Below are 18788 nucleotides of genomic sequence, written 5' to 3'. Positions count from 1 at the left end.
ACAGTGGAAACTGATTGTTCTGGGCTGTGCAGACTCAGAGTAACTATATGCGGAACTGTGCCAACATCTTCCTCGCCTTTTCAAATGGGTTCCATTTTGTACCTTCACATGTTCTATTTAAACATAAATGAGCCCTGAAGAGTATGCAGGCTGTATGCATTTCTGTGGGCTGTCAGCCATTGTGCTTCTTGCACTTTTACATAGTCAATTCCATGCAGCTATGGTATCCCTGTAGTTATTATGGGATACAAAATGTTTTTAAAAAAGAAAAACACCGCTTACGCCTACAAGGAGCATGTACGGTATCCAATACAAGATTGGCAAGAGACATGGCCAACTTGCCAAACCATCACTGAGGTCTCAGATACAGACATCATAACAAACAAAACATCTACTCGCATCGCAAATGTCTCCTCTTCCTTTGGATGCTACATAACACTTTAGAAATTATTCAGGGTGTTGCATTATGCTGATTAGAAGATGAGTTGTGCCACTTAAAAGCTCCAGCACATGTTTTATTAATAAAGTGTGCGAAATACAGTTGTCCAACGCTTGCGAAAACTGTGCCGACAGTAACTGACACTCAGTTACTGTCAATTTATGCAACAAGGAGATATAAGTAACACTTTGTTGTGATGAAAAGTGATTTTCTTTTTCTGTGCGGTTCAATTGAAATCTAGCATTGAGAAGAACTCAAACAAAAGGCTTTTAATCCTAGACATTGCACATCAGGTTAATTCGGTTTGGAATGGGAGAGCGTGGAGATGAAGAAAGAGCTTTTGAAGATGTGGGCCGGAGACGCACACTCTGCACTGCGCTGAGGAGGAGGCTTTCACCATGTTCCTTGATCTCTCAGGTTACACAATATGATTAAGCAGTTTAAGCAGGATTTATTGACACAAGCCCCAAACGCACCAGTTTTCCCCCAATGGCCTCTCACCCACTATCCTCCCCCCATTTCCCTCTTCAGCATATGTGGACCGATAACAAGGGGAAGGGGAAAAAAATTGCATTGCTGGGCCAGGGATTGCCAGGAGGAATCAGTTTGTCCCAAAGCTCTCCGCTCACGTTGGGCTGCCAAACTCACATCCTACCGGCTGCTCCGGAGAAGCTGAGAGGAGGCCGCCTCTCAGATATCATTCACGGGGAAAACGGAACGGCAGTTAAACCGGAGTGAATGCACACTCCATGCACAGACTGTGGCATCCACTCCATTTGATTAGTGCGCCATTTGAATTATTTAGCACATGCAGAATTACCGGCGATAGTGGGTGGAGGCTGAGGATCAGGGATAAAGGAGGGGAGATAAGGGGGAAAAAATATAACTGCAAATCAAACCCTGACTGCTGAATTTTAAAAAAGGAAATGCATTATTCATGGCTAATCACTTCTGGCAGTGATTGCATGAACACAAATTGTAAGTGGTGGGGAGTTGACAAACGATCAACAAACAACACTGTTAAGATGTAAATACCTCTGTTAAGCCTGCAACATACATGAGGTGAAGTTGAAATAACCAGAGGTTCTGGAGCTTGACTTTTGATTTACAAAGACTCAGCGGGAGGCTGTCACCACTGCACAATAGCACAAGCGTTTTAATGTCGGCACTGAAGAATAGGGAAGATTGACTAACTTTGAAGTAGGCAGATTTCTACATATGCATTTAAATTTCTGCTCCAATAGTTTTCCACACAAAAAGAAAACGCATTTTTATGTTCCAAAAGTGCCATCACAACAGAAATATATTTAATTAATTAATATTGTCAAACTAGATATAGCTTGCTTCAGTCTAATTTCTGGGCTTCTCCAGGAATCATTGAGTTGGCATATATGTCGAATATTTAGTACCTGCTCTGGGTGCAAAAAAACAGGACCGTCATTTGTGTTCATGAAGACCAAATTGTGTTGTTTTTACTCAGTCTGAGTTTACAAATGTGTCTGATGACTATGTAAAAATGTAAAAATGACTAATGTAAATGAATTCTTGATGAGACAGACCGTTATATTAGCAACATAAAACGACAAATCACCCAACCCTGCTAGAAAGTGAGAAAAGACACACAACTATATAGAAAGTAGTGTAAAAAAAAAAATTCCAATGGTTGTTAGGTGTGCAGGTGGTTGTGCAGAGGGGGACTTTTTTTTAGGTTAGAGCGACAGGCCATCGAAATTAAATCGTTAAATTAATAGTTAAAAGTCAAGTGAAGACTGTGATTTTATGCCCTGTCCCTATTCCTGGCCTGATTGGCCCTAGCCCAAGATAAGAAGTGCCCTTCGCTGGTAGTGTCCCTCCTAAAAAACAGAGCCATAAGGGAGAGGGCTTGAAAATCTTCCCATAGGAATTAGGACACCACTCGCTACGTCATTGGCAGCCAACCAACATTATTACAGTGACAAACAATATCAACTAACAACCGTTATTAACCAACATTATAATAGTGACACATCGCAATATTTTTAGGTTATATCGCGATACACAATATATATCTCAATATTTGCAAATCGAAAATGGCCCAGACAGCCCTCAACCCCAATGCCTTTGCCTACAGGTGGTGGCAGCTCCATGATTTTGTTGAGGTATGGTATATATGTTGTGGTTCGGATGTCTGATGTCAGTAATTAAAGTAATGTATACTGGGATTGGCGGGGTGGATGAACCCTGAAGGGAAGGTAGGTGAGCCTATTTTCATCTGGAGGAAATAGCTGTGAAGATGCCGAGCTTGCAAACGTTCTAACGCCCACATCACACGTCAGGTTGTGTTTTGTTCTACCGGGGGTATCTGAGAAACTCAAGCATGTGTCTGTGTGCAGAAATCTTTTAAATTCTTAACTTTTCTCTGATGAGCAAAGATTTATAGATTGCTCAGTGTGTTTGTCATGTAATGCTATCACGAAAAAAAACATTTTACATTAATAAAAACTTGCTTATCCTATCTTCAGAGATGAAATTACACAGTCGTAATGGAATAATATGTGACCAGACTGTCAAGGGCAGCGAGGCAAACGCTGTCTTTGTAAATCCTAACACTTGGTTTTATATTCAATCGTATCATGGTCTGTACACTTATTTTATACATGTCACTTCCATACAGAAATTTACATAAGGGTATTAAATTGCATTAATCATTCAGGTAGCATAATGTTTGCTTTGATTTATGGCGAGTGGCTTTTAAGTTAAAGATGGTGGGGATTGGTCTCAGCAAACAATTCAATCACTCACTGGCGTTTCCTTGTAGAGGGCACAGGGGATAAGGAGCAGGAGGGGGGGGGGGGTCTAAATTGAGTGAAAGGGCGCTGAATAATCAGCTGAGCCTCAGGGGAGGGTTTTGCATACTCTTCAACATCGTGGTGGGGGTCGTCCAAGCGAGAGAAATGAGCGGCTCATTCCCGATTCAATGAAATGGTCCGTTTCCTCCCCAGCAATGGCTCCGGTCTAAAAATACTCCAGAGGTCATTTGCCAGGCTTATTACGATCAATATTTCCTCCCTGCCTCCCTTCCCAGCTGCTCCCAGGTGAGACGCTGCTGCACTCAGAAGCTCCTCACAGGGGCGAGGAGGGAGACCAGTAACTGTATGACTGAGGTATTTGAGGGTCAGATCTGAATGGTACGCCATGACAGGAAACAGATGGCTCATTTGACATAACCGAGGTCAAAGACTTGCTCATTTTGCAGCCGGGGCCAGACCAATGAATCGGTTTGTTAAAATATGACAGGCGGGTGTTGAATAGCGATTAGCAGGGTAGCAGCCCAGTTAATGCTGTCTGCAGCGATATGACAGAAGAGAGGATTTGATTTCATTTGACAGTGTCAGGGGAGTCGCTCTGTGAAGTCTCGCCCTCAGCAGCTGCCACCATACCTATATTTATTTATTTATTTAGCAGTGGAATGTTTTACTGCCATCCATTGTCCAGTTTTGCTCGAACTGCTCAGATTTGAACGTACAAAGCTCCAGATCATTTCATTGTTTCGATGTAGTATCAAATTGTTCAATGGAAAACTGAACCTAAAGTCACAGGAAAGTGCAATTTATGAGAAGTGGCCGGGGTGAGCGTGCTGTGGTCCTGCAGGACCTCATATGTGCAGGTGGCAGTGTGGTAATTGGCCTATGCGCAATAGAAACCATACAGAGATAATTGTCCTGGCTTATGTTTCTCAACGTGGTGCTGCATGTCGTACACGGCTCCTGCCCATTCATGCATTTGTGACGCACAGAGCATAACTGAGAGTAACTGACGGAGTTCAGGGTCACTCAGGAAGCGGCAGGAGGCCAGTGTGGCTGGCAGGACGTCTGATGCATTCAGTGGTTTACATGTACTGCACAGATGGCTTGGTTAAAACTTCAATAATCCGAAGCTTGCCCAGTCCAAGTGAGGAAAGTGTAGCTGCTTTCAGACATGCACCGGACTGAGACGAATGTCCGAGTGAGACGGACTTTCTACGGACTTCATCCGCCTGGAGCAGTCGATGTGTGAACACAGCAGGGGATCCCCCACTGGATTCACTGCGTGCGTGCGTGTGTGTGCGCGCGTGTTGGGGGTTGATGACAAACACGAAAATGAAAAAAACTAATAAGACACATACGAAGATGTACAGAGAGTTTGTGGTGATTAGAGCTGACGACGGTGTTGGGGTGATGTAGACACGATCAAGTGATCTCCGCAGCAAAGTTAATACGTTACTTCCTGTCTCTGTCTGCTGCAGTCCGCTGCTCCACCTCTCGCCAGTGAAAGGCAGGCTACGGGTGAAATCCGTGGCCAATTCTCCGGATTTTACCCATAGTTCATGTCTGAAAACGGCTTATGACTGCATATACAGTAACTTGCTTGGGTTCATTTCCAGGTCTACAGAAGGAGGAGAGCCTGATGAGGGAATAAGTGTGGTGCATTACCATCAACAGCAGTAAGGGAACTCTGTAGGTAGATCTGTGTTGTCACACCACTGCACATGTGTTTCCAGTCCTTTCTGAGCACTTTGAATGTTCTCGTCCTGATTGAGTCCATTTCTATTTCTTCAAGAGACCTGCCAGTAGAAAACAATCTAATGGCACCCACTTGACTCTGTAATCAGAGAAGAAATCCAGTGTAATACACCCACCGCATACAATCACCCTCTACATATAGCAGGCACTGAAATACTGTAGTCAGACGAATGTTATAACTCTGGTAAAATGTTTGATATTGATTTTTCTGTTGTTTATACTTTGTCTTCTGTATTAAAAGGGATACGTCGTTAATGTGGTGTTACATTTCCATAAAGCAGCATGGAGGCCCACTGAGAGATGGATTGAGGGAAGAATAAACAGTACCTGACATTTTAGTCCCAATTGTGGGTTTTATTTCCTGAATCTTTCTGAAAAATGTTCCCTGAGTTCACTATCCGTATTGTAAAGTATCCAAGTCTCAGAAAATACATATATATGGTATAAAAATATAAATATATTACAGCTGAAAGCTAATAAACTAAAACATTGTTTTTCCTGCTTCTAATTTAGTTTTCCAATATTCAAAAAATAAAAAACTACAGCCGCCATGATTTTTTCCCCCTTAATACACATATGATATGATAGTACTTCTCTTGTCATTGATCTCACCCAATGTTCTCTCACTGCATTGCACACCCCTGAAAATTAAAACAATCTTACAGCTAAGGCCAGATTATGTTTCTCAGCTACACATTGGAGGTAGTAACAGGTTGCTAGCCCTATTTGCTATGATACAGTGGGTGAAAAAAGCCCTGTACCCACATTTAAAACCACTAGATCCAGATTTGTATTTGGATCAGCACGGAATTGCACCCACTCACCAATGCCCTTAACATGCCCGACTTCTTTCATCAAGATTAACTCATTATTCTCTGAGAAATCAATGAAAATGTTAAAAAATATTTTATCTTGCCACGTTAAAGTGAAAAAAAACTAACCTATACCACATCCTTTCACCAAGTTTTGTGGTAATCCATCTAATTGTTTTTTGCATGAATATGCTAACTAACTAACAAATGCAAATTAAAACATAACCTCCTTGGCAAATGGAACACTATTGATGAAGCTAATTTCCATAATCACAAATGTCAACAAAACCCAGAACTTTATTTATTTTGACTCTGCACTGCTCAACACAAAGTATGGTCTGCACTTTTTGTTCTTATCCTTGAATGATCAAGGATAAACATGCAGTTTGCTGAAAAAAAAAAAGCATCACCTTAATTTATGCCCACAACACTTAAATTACAGCCTGAATGATTTCCCCAGCCAAACAGGAGGCCCATTGGGTCCCTCCCCCACCACCACCTCTTAGCGAGTATAAGTGATCCCATTTAGGCCATTTCCCTGGAGAGGCCACACAAACTCCAATGCTCCATTGAGCGGCAGATGCAAGTGCAACGTTTGTGCGGTGACAGACAATCCTCTGCAGAGCCTCAAATCCACAGCAGCACCTTCTCCCGGGGCGCTTTGCTGTCAAATCACCTTCAAAACCTACTGCTCTTTAACTCATTTACACATCTTGCAGTCAATTTACTCTTTACTATATTGCTCTACATCTCATTTCATGTACCACTGTATTATTTCCAAGGCATGAAGTTCAGTGGGACAACTATGATGAGGTTAAGTCCCACCTCAAAGTATGGCATAGTTTTTTTTATCTAATCTGAGCCTATTATTCTGATTGTGAGGTGTTACAAACCATTCACTGACATGATTGGCTTGTCAGTGCCCGACATTCCATGTGGATAATAGTTGTCAGTTAGCGTAACTGTCCATGGTGGTAATCATAAAAGCGGGAAAGTTGAGAGAGACCCCAACGTGAGATAAATATTTGATGGAGATTTTAATAAAAGCCTTAACAAACTGAATTATTAAGGGGACAAGTCTCAAGTGAACTGCACCCAGAGCTAAACGGGTGTATGGTTAATTATTTAGCCATCCACATTTAGCTCCAAAAAAATCTTAAAATAAAATAAAAACCTCATCAAGCTAACAAGTTGAACGACCACCTGACTTTTTCCGAGCGCCCCTCAACAAGTGTCTGTTCAATGTCAGATATTGATTCAGGATAAAGGTATGACAGATTGATCCTTTTTCTTTTTCTTTTTATAGAAGCTGGTGCTTTGGAAGGTTCACAGAGTCAATTGGTGTAATCTGTCAGATAGTTTTCCACATGGATTACATCTACAGAGGGAATACAGCACTAACAGAATGGGGACAAGAATCCTGGAAGTTTAATATGAGACACTTGGATTTAAAAAAGGCTTTGTTCCTTGACCTTTGACCTTCCATATGATTACCTTTATTGACTCCTGTCAGGGACCAGTCAGTTACAACAAGGATGGCTGCATGCATGGATTGTTGAAGTGCTTGAAACTATAAACCAAGAAACATGTAATAATGCCTCGATAGTATATAAAGCTGCACCCACACTCCACTACAGTTACCTGTCAGAGGGGTGATGTGAAAAACTGAAAATGAAAAAGTGGAAAATGCCAAATTCTTGGCCCGATGTCAAAATAGGAGCATACACACTGCAATTGACTGAATAAATCACAAACAGTCCAGACGACAGGAAGTAACAAAATAATAATGAATAGTAAATCAAAATACTGACATATAATTGACAAAATTAAAGAATATATTAGAATATATTTTTTTAGAATAGGACAAGATGGTGAATATCCCTTGTACGTTTGAAGGTCTTCAGGAAAATATAAGTTACCAACTACCACCAGATGTTAGCAGGTGATAGTGGCCATCAGCGGATGTTGGGGACATAACTTAAGTTTTGTACCTTAGCGTCATCAGGTTTTTTAGAATTTTTTTTCCAATTAAATCAAGGTGAAAACCCATACATGAAATGAAAATTCCTATTCAACCAAAAGAAAAAGTAAAAAAGTGATCTTGTCTGTGTCCTGCACCCTTGGACCCATTTGTGGTTTTTGCTTTCAGGAGCATTTAATATTGCACCGACCATACAACCCCCTAATTCTCAGTAATGTAATAAAGCTTTTGCTACAGTATTTTCTATCTTTTTATGTTTCGAGACCAAGGGGCATTGGCGTCTGCATAAAAAATTGTAGCGTTTGCTCACTTGAAGCACTGTTTTCCATTGATGAAAGCATGTCTGACTGAGTGTTCTTGGAATTGCAGTGGTTATGGAGGTTAGTTTCTATCAAAAATACACAAAGAACGTCTGAATAAAAGCCTTAACAAGAATGCAAGAAGGCTCAGCCTCTCTCAATGTAACGACAGAGTCGGTTTTTGATAAACAGCCTTATCAACTCCCCACAAGTATGTGAGTCATTCTGTGTATTGAGCCAACTCTATTATACTCTCTTGAGGACAAGCTCACACACTGTTGCGGACACTCAGGACACAAAGTTGTTTTTATTATGCTACTTTCTAGTCTGCATGGAGAACACACACAACTGATGTTCTTGTAGTGTGCGGCTAACACAACTAATAAGAGGTACAGAGGCCTCCACACACAGCCTACACCATGTGATGATGATATTTTCACAGACCTCAATACACTCGTAGAATGCAGAAAGTAGAACACTAGCTTTCGACTCTCGCCTACTGCACTTATAATCTGGTACAGCTTCTCAGTGCACACTCTGCTTTAACTCAACATGTTAAGGCTGTGGCCGAACAATATTTTCATATCTTCAGTGTGTGAAATGCTTAAAGATATCAATCGCACCCTGTTCTTCACAGCCATTCAGAGTGTTTCAGCTCATTGCTTTGGTTATTTTACCACAGTTCTAAGGAGGTGGTGGAGACCAAAGCAGCGCAAATATACAGTACTTAGGCTTGTCAGGTAACCAGAAATATATCTACAGACCATGTTTGCTCACACCTCAGCCATATCCACTAAAGCAAGAAGTAATGTGTGGTTTTTAGTTCACTGTGGATGGTTACGTTCACAAATGTTGATTCCATCATCTTTACTTTCTCCGACCCCTTTGGCTGTCATTGTATACAAGTGTGACTTTCATTTATTTATTTGCTTGTTAGTATTTCTTCTAATTCACACTTGTAGCTGGGGAATCCCAAGTGCCTATCTACCAAAGTAATTAGAATTCAGAAGCACACTTTTCATTATAAGGCCCTTTAGATGATGTGAACATGATCAATAATGCCATTACCTTTCAATTAGCTGCAATCATGCAGGGCTTATTAGATTAGCATGGCAATAATATCCCTCAATAAAATCAAGCGGTCCTTTTTGAAAGTCAATGGACATAAATGCCTCGTGAAAGCTACACTTCAATCTGCCGTTAGCCATGTTCTTAAACAACATCTCATTGCACATGGGGTTGGGCGATTAGACAAATATATCGTCAATTTGGGCGAAGGGCTGAGTGCGCCGTCGGCCATTTCTTCGGGGGCGAAATGGCCCATTTGTCTTTTTATTTTGCTTATACATATATGATCTGACTGCGAGAATTTATTCAACTGTATAATTAACCTACAAACTACCACTTATTATATATCACGTTAAATTATAAATATTGATTCATTCATTCACTCCATCCTGACTCTGCTTGCTCTTTTTCTCTCACGCTGAAACACACACATACACACTGACTCAGCCGCCGTCTCTGAACCACTAGAGTTTAAAAGTTCATTTGAAGGTAACCACTGCCACAATATCAACAGTGATCACCACATAATGATCAATACTGTTATTATAAGAGGTCAATCTTTCTTAATAGCTGCGCATATTCATTATTTTATTCATCCCATCCTGACTCAGATCACTATACATCCCTTACACTCTCTCGCACGCAATAGTAGGTCTTCCAGAATTTCAGTACTTCTGAACCATGCTTGATTGTGCCATTAAATATCTTGCAAACAACGCTACCATAAGCACAGTGGATTGAATTCACCTTTGAACTGATGCATTGGGGCACTTCTATATTCATGCTTTACTACCTACACTGCTTTTAGTGTTTATCGGACCCTTCGCTGCCATCAAACAGAATACTTAAGAAAAGTTTTGATAGGGCGTTTTTTAAGGATAGTGCGTCAGACGGAAAGAACAATCCACTTTGATCACGACATCTGTGCTGAAGTACTTCTGTTCCTTGTTATGTCTTGGGAGTAGCCAAATACATTCTATGAGAGCTTCTATCCAGGACGGGGTGTTACTCTTGTTTACCCACCGTGGTTTCCCGCTGGCGTGAAAGGGCTCGCGGTTAATTTTTAATTTCATCCTTTGAAACACATCAGTAAAGTGGGTTTCCTAATTAACCCAATTGCCTATGCAGATTGAGGCAAGAAGCAGCCTGAAACAACACAGGCCTCCAAAGTGTTGTCTGTTTTACGAAGACCTAGTTCCATCACCTCAAACCTAGCCATGGCCACTCGCTGGTGAAAGTATAAATATCCTCCAGAAAAAAAAAAATCCAAACCCTGACGACATTAGCTTGCCCCGTTGGTCAAACACAGAAAAAACACCCACATCACATAAGATGGTAACATTTCCTTCAGTGAATGATCTCTCTCGATTTTATCCGTGTGGATGCAATTATTCCTTCCTTCAGGCCCCCTGTTGGGAATTGGCCTCTCTCATCTACCTTCATACTCTTTCCCATCTGACAACAAAAATAGCAGGCCTGCAGATGGAAAACACAACCCACATCAGCTCATATAGGAGACACCGCCATCCATTATCTTGTTATCTCTTGTTTGGGAATAGAATTGGGTGAGCGGAGTTATACAGGGATCATGCTGCCAGATTCTATTAATTTAGTGTTTCACTGAGCGTGATGCACAAGCCTGTGGTCCTCACTGCCACGGCACTTAAGCGTGTCTGGAAGAATTCGAATGTGACACATTGAAATGTGACATTTTATCCTTGTTGTCAACCTTCTGAAGCTGAAAAGAATTTTTCATCAAAACTCTACTTGAACCGTGTTCAGTGGTTTTAGGCCATGATGTTCAAAAAATTCAAACAGATACAGACAAGGAGGATATTTGTCACATCCTTAAATCACCTTGTAAAAATACATTTTAAAACACATTACAAAGCTGAAAGCATGACAAGGTTCTTTTTCCTGTTCTCCAAAGCTAGAGGTCTCTCAGTGACCTTCTGTTCTTTATATTTCAAAAAGATACTGTGCTTTAAAACCTAAAACCTAATCATTGCTTTCTTCTTGTTGCACTGACCTACCTTGAATCCACTGGCTATGTCTCTTTCTTCTATTCCAAACTTGTTGTATCTAATTTCTTTTTTCTCTTTAAAACATTTTCATCTATTTCAAATTCGAAAGGGAAGAAGAAAAATCCTATTTCTATTAAGTTATTAATTTAGTCCAACAAGAGAATGCAATGCTTGTAATGTTACTACTAAAACTAGAGCTAATTCTTGCTAACATGGACTGTGCCGAGGGCCCAATGACACACAAGGAACATGTAGAAAACAAACTCTGAACAAATGACTGTGTGGTGTAAAAGGTGTTGCTTAAAGTTTCAAGGTCAGAAAACCATCAGCCAAGTGTATAAATCTAAGCTTCCTTTAGAGAAAGAAAATAAGGAAAAAAAATATCAAAATCCACCGATGAAAAAAGAAAGCTGAGCATCTTCGTAACTCAATTTGTCATGTAGTTATTTGTTTTAACACCTTAGTTATTAAATGAGTTTTGATGTCAGAGGTTCGCCACCTTGTGTTTTAGGTCCTAGCTTTCTGAAATGTGTTGAAAGTTACAGGTCTGAAGATATACAGTCAGGCCTCATATTTGGAGCAATTCCATTCCACTCATTATCAAATGATAAGAACAACAACCAGGAATAATAACTATATGAAGACTATTTCTGTGATATTTCTGATGTTAAGTAGCTACTTCAATGGCATCGTTTGATGGCAGCATTCAAAGAATTTAACAAATTTGTTTAAGGATTGCCGGGATGAAAGTGATTCCCAGCTGTTTACACACTTCTAATGTAACCTTGAGACAGAGGACTGTGTTTGTTTGAGAGATCAAACTGTGAGTGTACTGTACAACTGCTGCTGCTGCACTGAAAATCTCATGCTGAAGACTCAAAGCCTCTAACTTTAAGCACTTTAAACAAATTGAAGGAGGAAAATAGTCTGTTTACTTAGTACACAAGTGGTACTTTTTTACTGCAGAGTCAATGCCAGAGAGAGCGATTATTTTGCTTTCATGCAGTCTCACTGATTTAATTTGGTCTTAAAGCAGAAGATTATCAGCATTTAAACTCCTGCAAATGTCAAATTATTAGAGTTAAAGCTGAAGCTTCACAGATTTATTGAAATTATTATTACCATTGATTGTGACTGAATTTTCTAAATGTACCACAAAGTTATTACATCTAACCTTTCTCCAAAGATAAACGTTTGAACGTGAGTTGTCTGACTGAAATAGGAAATACAAATATATCTAGGCTTTATTCATATTGTGCTTTTCTAGTCTTGATGACCACTCAGAGCACTTAACAGTGTTTTGCCATTCACCCACACATACAATGCAGTGCAGCACTTTCTCTATCACACCATAATTTGGGGTATCTTTCCCCCAAAGTGGATGTTGTGCGAGTATCATCTCTCTGAACGTCTGAGTGGCTGCCTGTTCCCTCCTGCTCTGAAAACATGGGCCAAGGTGGTGGGGTGCAGCCATTGGAGATGATCCTCAGGGACCTTTTTTTTGTGACATCTCCATCAATGCAACCCTCCGAAAGGATACTTTGCTCCAAATATGGGCGTACCATAGAAGAATAGATGGTCACTCAACTTTCAAAAGGTTGGTCGTATCTGGCTAAGAAGGTTTCTCTCCTCTTTCAAAAGTGTAAATGTGAGTCTGTGCTGAGGTTAGAAAACAGGTGAAAACTTGAAAAACCAGGTGGCGGTGGTAACACCTGGAACTCTGTGTGCCATGAGAAGCAGAGGAGCAAGTTAGAAAAGCTGATTCTCAGTTCCACTGAAAAATTCAGATTTTAAAGAAAATTGATATTTTGCTCATGCACTTCACTCTTTTGTCCGAAAGCTGAGTTAAAGGGCTCCACCACTCTTTTATCTCATGTCATATTTGTGCTAAATATGACATGCTACATATAATAATAAGTAGTTAGGTTGAGCCACAAAAGCTCTCAATAGGTTTGGAGGTGCTGGTTTGACCCTACGCCCATACTTACAAAGTAATATTTACAAAATGGTCTTGTAGAAGAATTACAATCCGAAATGAGATAGAGCCACCATTAGGTTATGACCAATAGAGAACTATCCCACCTACCTAGTATCGTCAGGAGTTTCAGACTTTTCAATTTATTGTGATCTAAAATAACAGGTGTGAAATGAACGAAGATTCAGTCCGATCAAAAGAGGGAGTCTCGGTCATGGTTTCTTTAGCAGTGAGGAAACACTTTTAGGATGGTTCAGTCTTTTGAAAGTTGCAGGAAGATGAGACACCATTAAACAACAGAGGAAAAAGAAGCAGAATCGACTCGCAGGACTCCAAGGACATTGATTTAGCCCATTCATTGTCGAGTACTGTGACTGAAATCAGTGATGCTGGTAATACCATAATGATATTACAGTGGCAACATAATGTACCTGTACAAAAAACAATCAATGTCAAGTATAGGTAGACGCAGGGCCCTTAGGTGATAAAGTCAAGAAATACGTGTGTCACACAGTATTCTTGTAAGCAAGGTAACAAAGGGATGAACTTTGGTTTGGACCTTGGTCTTGACTTTCAGGAGTAAACAGAAAGAATTTAACAAAGTAAACACATAGACGCAATTTCTGGAAATAAATTGAGCCTAACTCAATATGCTAATCATTACTTCAGACATTCTCGGCTGCAACAAAACAGCATGTGTATTAAAGATATGAGTATATTTTGAAAACTTTCTATAATGTGCTGATTCATCTCAACAAGGCTCAAGTTTTCTCATTTCACCAGCAGTGGAAAATAAGAATCGTTGAATTTATCAACACAAATGAGGAGAAGTAAAGATAAAAGGGAAGCCCTGGGCGGCGCTGGGGAATTTTGAGTGACAAGAGGAAGAGGGGGCGTCCTGCTGAGTGACATCTGAGGTGCATGAAGACTGACACACTACACGAGGTGAGTTAATATTCGCTCAGTGGTTGTGTTGGGGATTTTCAGTCTGTTTCTCCATGTGTGTATTCAACAGTATGCAAAACAGCTGAGTGTGTAGCAGTGTTTGTGTGTACTGGCAGGTTATTGTTTCCATCTGGTTGTAAATAAAGAGATTTAAATGTTGACTTTCCCTTCTGAGCCTGTGGTTTCTGGTCCTCAACGGCAGATTCTATCTGCTTCATTTCGAGGAAATGGACAGAGCGGATGTAAAAAGTCATTACCACGTACTGTTTCTTCAATAATATGCCTCGTACTTCAATTTCCATCTCAAACAAACTGCAGAGATTGTTTTTTTGTATTTGCAGCACCCGCCGTGCTTTGTAGTACAGGAGCCCTTTAAGGGAGTCTATCGGTCCTGTTTCTCCATGAAAATAAAGTTAATATTTACATCATTAAATAAACAACTGGACTCAAAGGTTGAGTTTTCAACTAGTCACGTACAAAATGACTTGTAAATGGTTTGAGGGAGACTGCCCTGTTTTCAAATTACCATGATTGTTCTCTAAACTTAAAAGGAAAAGTCTGTTTACAGGCAGAGGAGATTACTACTGCATATATGGAAAAACATACATGAAGCCATATGTGGTTCCAGAGGGGGATGGTAGAAATCGATAAAGGCTATGTAACCAGGTTGCAGTTGTATTTCATTGTGGGTAATGTAGGCCCTATGCCTAGACACGGAATAAGAATGTGTGTACTTTTATACACCTTAAATTATCACAAGTCCAACAGTAACAGGGATGCAATACGAATTGGTGAAAGCCAAATATTTGGAAGGAGTTGGTGCAGTATATACTACGCTGCGATAACAGTCAGACGTGTGCATCTAGGCTCAACAGTGCCCTTTAATTCAAATCAAGCTGCACCAACTTGTACACACTCAGTTATCAGTCTCCTAAACACACCTTTCCATCAAGATCCATGAGAGGACTTTAACTAAAATATTGAAAACCGCAATCTGGCAATGCTAAAGAGAAAATTCCAGAATTCGCTTCCTGATCTTCACCAAGATTCCATGGGTTTGGAAACATAACCTTTGGAGTCCAACCTAACTGAGCAATAGTCATTAAGCAGGAATATCGACACCAAAACAGATGGAGAGAGGCTTTTCAATTTCAGTTTCAGTTAGTCTGCATTTTGCAAACTTCAACAAAGGCTGAAGCTGTAACCTTGTGGTGTTCATCACCGCTGGCTCGATTTGTTCGAGAAACACAGGTAATTGAGGCACATAAATAGCTGCAGATTTATTTTTTGCTCCACTGAATGTACTTCACGTTTGTGTGGGTGTTCTTAAAGCATTCCAAAGGCCTTTCCCATCATTAAAATGTTTCTGACTCTTATTAGGAAACAGTCCCAAAATCAAAGCAGCCTACAGTGTGAAAGGTTTTTCTCTGCTCAGCCGTGTGGTTGGAAAATCACAGAGGTCTCATTAACAGAGATTTATTCCATACAGCCAGCAATATATACAGTAATTACTGCATTCTTTAAATTATATGTGTGCTGAAGCTGTAAGATGTAATGCTGCCTCATTAATCCCTCTTGTTTTAGCTTCCTATTTCTGTTTGTCGCCAATGTGTTGTATTAATTAAATAATAAATGCAAATATATAGTACTTTTACTAACAATAAAAACCATCAACCTTAGTGGTGATATATTTCAGGAGATATACGTCATGTCCTTAGCTGGAAAACCTGCCCCAGTGTGTCATTACACTGCTACTTATCTCGCAGTTCTCCTACATGCAGCGTGTGACTAATTTCTGCCTGAGCAGACATGGAATGTCATAGTCAAAGTCAAACCTCCAGCTTTGGTCAATTTGCAGCTCACTGCAAGAGACCACAGAAATCCAATCCAAATCCAATTTACCCTGTGATTGATTACCGTGCTCACCACTTAATTAGGTGGGCAGCTAGGCTAATAACTGATGTAGATACATAGGAGCCATTTCCTTCAGCGTCCATGTGAGCCGACTATTGACCTCTCTAGCCACGTATTGCTATGTAGTATCACCTATGGCTTGTAAAAAACACACACCTCTCCCTAATGTCGCTAATATGCAGGGTTAGGGTAAATCATCGGAGATCCTTTTGTCAATGAATTTAAAAGAAATCCCTCCTCTTTGCACTTTAATTGCTTTTCTGATTTGTGAAGCAACCTTTGTGAAGTGAAGCCCTCATACCTACGTGGCAATAATCAAGAACAGGATTTAAAGAAGACAGACGAGGCCATTTACTCATATCTAGAAACAATCCTTTTGCTCTTATCAGACAAATGACAGCCTCCTGGATGACAACACAAGGTGAGCTAGATAAATACACAGAGCTAATTCCGGTTCAGTGGGAGCATCTGGTGCGATGTGGCTTTAGACAAACAGTCAGGCTGCCTTCTTGACCTGTGATTGACATGGGTCAATATTCCGGGACTTTAGTGGGGGAGACGCATGATATTTACCCTGCAGAGCTGAACTATAAACATGTCTGTGTTAAGCTGGTCTTTTGCTTATTAAAAATCTAAATCAGATGAAGAGTTGCAAATTGTAAAAACAACAGCCTCAAAATTTGCCAGTCACAGGCTGTGACGCGTTAAAAGATTCAAACTAAATTCAAATATTAATGTAGACAAACAATCCAGGTCTGGTACTTAAACCAAAGAGCAGACAGTAGTCTGCGCGTCCATTAAAGATCATACATTGTTTTATCTACCCAAACGCTGGGCTAGTTGCTGTCAAGACCGCCCCTCATCCCAATCCCTGTACTTACCCAGCCGGTCTCTTCTCTTGGGCTTCCCTACTCAAGAAGCAGAACATCAGCATTGTGCATTTAATGATTAGGTAAAGTAAAAGAAAATGTTGGTATACACTTTAGCACCTAAGTCACAACCGCGTTAAAACAACCACTGTCTATGTAACGTTCGTAAACGTTACCATGTTGCATATAAACTTTTGTCACAAGCTATAGAAATCTAGTTAGCTTATATAGCTTGATCATGTTAGTGGTTTTGGCCTGCAAGCCAAATAATCCTATATGTCTAGAAAAGAAAGAGCGATAATGTTGTACACTAGCTTTCTTTGTAAAATGTAAAAATGAGTCAGCGATGATGGTGAAATTATCGTGTTAGCTAGCTTTGGAGAGCATTGCATTAACAATCACCATAACTTAATTTAAAGTGGGTGTGTTTCAAAACACTTTTGTAACACCTGCGCTTTCTATACATAGTTTATTATTTCAAGCATGGACTAATAAAGGTCTAACGTTAAATAAAAGGCACTGGGATTGGTAATGCTATTTAGCGTAGTGGGAATGCGTTTAACTAGCTAGCATAATGCTAGTGAACAAAATGGCGATGCTAGCGCACTAGTAAATTTGCATAAACAGTTCATCTAATGGTTGTACTGATTGATACAAACCCACAACGTGTCATTAATCATACCAGGTCATATCCGGCAATGTATAATATTTGTACTGTGCTTTACTAGAAAATGTAAGCGTTTAACAGAATTTTCCTCTTCCTTTTTCAAATAAACAATGATGGAGTTCTGTAATGTACTGTCTGTTGTGGCTACAGAAATAGAATGGTTTGTTGAAATATTACAAAAAGTCAACCTACCACAGTGGTGGGTAATTTCACCCACAATTTTACTGTTGTAAAAATGACTAGATGCCTTTGTTTGTGTCTTGTTGTCTTTCAGATCAGGCACTAGATGAAGACAGTTTAAGTTTAAGTCTTAAGCTTTTAGACGATAGGATCATCCACTGCATAATCCCAAATGTTGGCCCCAAGCTAAAGTTCCTAAAATACTTTAGAGAACTTGTGAGTGGTTAAGGTTGCTGCAGATGTATCACACAGATCACAACATTTTTTTCAGCTGATGATTTGTTAAGATTTCTTTGGGCAGATGGCAAATTCCTGGGGATGTCGAGAGTCTCTTTCCACATCTACGTGCAGAACACCATCTAAATAGTTCGTCAACATATTTCCAATGTAATGAATGTGGCTGTGGCAGAACATTAACATCAGGTCTTACAGAAGGCATCTAGTACAGCAGCATGAAAACCAAGTTGAACAGACACCTGATGGACCCCTCGAAGGTTCGGTCCAACCTGTTGATGATGCTGAAGACGAGTCAGTGCAGGAAGTTAGGGATGAATGTAATGAACTACAGCAAGAGGGTGGAGTTAGCCCGTTTAAATCTTCACAGACATTTTCTAACTTAAACGTTGTGGTTCAACAGAACTCTAGTTTGATTGGTGATATTGTGAATAGACTACAATCAAAGACTATTTCTATATTTAGTCACTTTGGTCTTGATCAAAGCCCACAGGTAGAAGAGCTCAGGCTGGAGTACTTGGACGCAGCTGACCCTGGAGGACTGGAGACAGATTATAAACAGATGCAGTATTTTGCCAAATCAGGAAACTGTGCCACTAGCACTGTCCGACCAGTGGCAGTTACTGATTCCCATCAGCGTGTTCTGCTACAGCGCCTTCTAATCAAGATACTCAGACGCATCCTCTAAATAATAGACGCATCCACTATTCTTAAAGTTTTGCAATACAATGATGACTGAGACTGTGAATCCTCTTGGATCGAAGACTGTGACACAAGTTAGGATTTATATATATATCATCTTGTAGAGCTTGCCACCAGACCTACTATCGAGTTTGTGGT

This window comes from Hippoglossus stenolepis, chromosome 6, assembly GCF_022539355.2.
Source record: "Hippoglossus stenolepis isolate QCI-W04-F060 chromosome 6, HSTE1.2, whole genome shotgun sequence".
In the NCBI taxonomy this organism is placed as follows: domain Eukaryota; kingdom Metazoa; phylum Chordata; class Actinopteri; order Pleuronectiformes; family Pleuronectidae; genus Hippoglossus; species Hippoglossus stenolepis.
This window is presented reverse-complemented; position numbering follows the sequence as displayed.